At 37.3% G+C, this 2,804-nt stretch overlaps 1 protein-coding gene across 2 annotated transcripts in view; it reads left to right on the top strand.

Annotated features, from left to right (window-relative positions):
• Nucleotides 1–1,156, top strand: part of ADPRS (ADP-ribosylserine hydrolase) — a 17,119-nt gene extending 15,963 nt beyond the window's left edge. For both annotated transcript variants that reach the window (XM_040424389.1, XM_040424390.1), the window contains exon 6: nt 1–1,156. This exon is cut by the window's left edge and continues 1,117 nt beyond it. The gene's annotated coding sequence lies outside the window, so the exon portion shown is untranslated.
• The last annotated feature ends 1,648 nt before the right edge of the window (nt 1,157–2,804 follow it).

The following is a 2,804-nucleotide window of genomic DNA, read 5'->3' on the forward strand; positions in this document are numbered from 1 at the left end:
TGTTTTTAACACTAAACTTTATTAACAAGTTGACAATATCACCTAGAGACAGGCAGCCATTTTAAAACATCACCTAGAGACAGGCAGCCATGTAAATACCCACAGTAATGTAGTTGCTGTAATAACCACAATAAAAATTACTACACTAGTCCTATTTAATTATCACATGAATATATCCTGTATGCTCACCCAGCGCACATATGCCATGTAACACTGTTGCTTATTTACCCACGATGCTAGGGAGGCTGGTCACCATCGCAGCCTGCTATTGGCTGCTCCCTCTGTCGCCGGATCTTTTGATAAACACGATGGGGAGATGCAGTGGTGGCTGTGCAGGGATCTAGAGGGACATGGGTGCCGGGGACTGGGTAAGTATTGTCTATAGGAGCGGCCCGGACATTGTGGGGGTATTTCTACTATTGGGACAGCCCCTTTAATGTCGGGGGTTATATAATGTGAAGGGTGTCTCATGACGCCATATTTCACTTAGGCAATGAATACATTACACATTAGTGATACATTGGTTATACCATTCTACTGCATATAGGTGTCAATTGCCTAATGAAAGAAAGTTATGTATACACAATTTTATGTAATATTAGAAAATTATGTATATTAGAAAATTTGTATAATTTCCTATTTTATATAAATAAATAAAATTATAAAAACTGGAATACCCCTTTAAAGGGGTTGTCTGAGATTAAGTAAAAATGGGGTATAGGCAAGGGCTGGCTAAAAATTGCAAAATAAGCAGTACGTGCCTATTGAATCATCCAGCACCCCAGTGCTATTGTTCGGGTCTTCCCTGTCAGTCGTCTTTATAGGGCATTTGAAGACATTGACTAACTGGAGTTGTCAACATAACGTCAGCGTTGCAGTCCTGTAACCAAGGACTGCAGAGGTGGACAATTCAGCAGGTAAGTAGTGCTTATTTTATGCTAGCCCCACTTTTTCTTAATCTCGGACAACCTCTTTAACTGTGTAACCCTATTGTGCTTTAACTACTGGCAATATAGAATAAGGGTTAACCATTTTCGAACCATGACCATCCTATGTGTATTCTAAGCAGTGATTTGCATTAAGAATGGCCTTGTATCACCACAGAGTGGTGTTCCTCATGTTTGAGCTCAATAAACAATGACTTTTTTTTTCCAAACCCTTTTATTTAGTACCTTCTGTATTGTAGAAGGGTTAGACTTGGTTGTAAATCATGAAGTCTTGTGATTGGTCCGGGGATTAGTAGAGCTTCATATACAGCAGGCTCACTACCAAGAAGATATTCAGTATTTCATTTAGCAGGTCTAAGGGGAGAAAATGCAGCTCCGAGTCCAGTCTAAATAGCATTACCTGCCATTCCTCATTGAACTTCAGTGGAAATATGCCTCTTTCAGCCCATTGTTTCTCTAGGAATAACACAAAATACCCCAAAAAGCTTAAGAGTGGAGTAGTAATGAAATGTGTGTCGACAAGGTGTGACTGGTTTGCCTCCCGTGACTCTGAAACGTCATAGACTATGGGGGAGATTTATCATAACTGGTGTAAAGTAGAACTGGCTTAGTTGCCCATAACAACCAATCAGATTCCACCCTTCATTTTCCCTAGGAGCTCTGAAAAATTAAAGGTGGAATCTGATTGGTTGCTATGGGCAACTAAGTCAGTTTTCCTTCATATCAGTTTTGATAAATCTCCCCCTATGTTTTGAGTGGAAATTTTCATCCCGCGCTTTCCAATTATTTGCCAAAAAATACGATTAGTAACCTAACCGCCAAACTACAGAATCTGTTGTGGCAGTTAGCTTAGATATTCATCAGATTGCATATAGCTACCAATCACAGCTCAGCTTCTATTTTGCTACAGGTCAGTAATATGAGCTCTGATTGGTTGCTATAGGCAACAAAGGACATTCTTAGTATAAGACGGCTTATGTGCGAGTTAATGATTTCGCTTGCGACGCTTCACCAACGTGGTTGTAGAGGCTGATGTAATTCTGTGGGGTCTTTTATATTTATATACAGACATCCCAACCTGCAAAAACTCATTTCAGGGAGGTTTTCTTTTTTCTTTTTTTCACAAACATTTTATTACATTTTCCAAACATATGCAGTATCTGCATACTTTGCTCTATGGTGTGGAGGACCGGGCTCATTACCCTGCCCCAAATTATCATATTTTTATATATATATATATATATATATATATATATATATATAATTAAAGCATCCAGGGGGGGGTGAATTTAACACTGGGGTAAATAATATAATTAAAATGGAGGGTTAAATGTGTAAATGTATTTTTTTTTAAATGCATCTCTCTCAATAGTTATATAGCTACTGAATGAGACAGAAGGGATGCCTTTAACATATATATCTCCTTGAGAAGCCAATTTGACCCTAAAGGGTTAATTCAACCTGTAATCTAAACTCTGTCCTGTCACTTCTCTTATCTCTCTGCTATCTGACTGAGATAGAGACTCCCTGAACCTCCGGGAGAGTTGAGATCCATCCGTGTATGTGTGTGTGTATGTGTGTGTATATATGTGTATGTATGTATATATATATATATATATATATATATATTGTGAAGTGGTTAATATAAATATAAATTTTATATATATATATATATATATATATATATATATATATATATATATATATATATATATATATATATATATATATTAACCACTTCACATCCGGGCCATTTGCCCCCTTCCTGACCAGGCCTTATTTAGCAAATCTGACATATGTCACTTTATGTGGTAATAACTTTGGAATGCTTTTACTTATCCAAGCGATCCTGAGATT

The sequence above is a fragment of the Bufo bufo genome, chromosome 3 (genome assembly GCF_905171765.1).
Source record: "Bufo bufo chromosome 3, aBufBuf1.1, whole genome shotgun sequence".
Taxonomy (NCBI): Eukaryota; Metazoa; Chordata; class Amphibia; order Anura; family Bufonidae; genus Bufo; species Bufo bufo.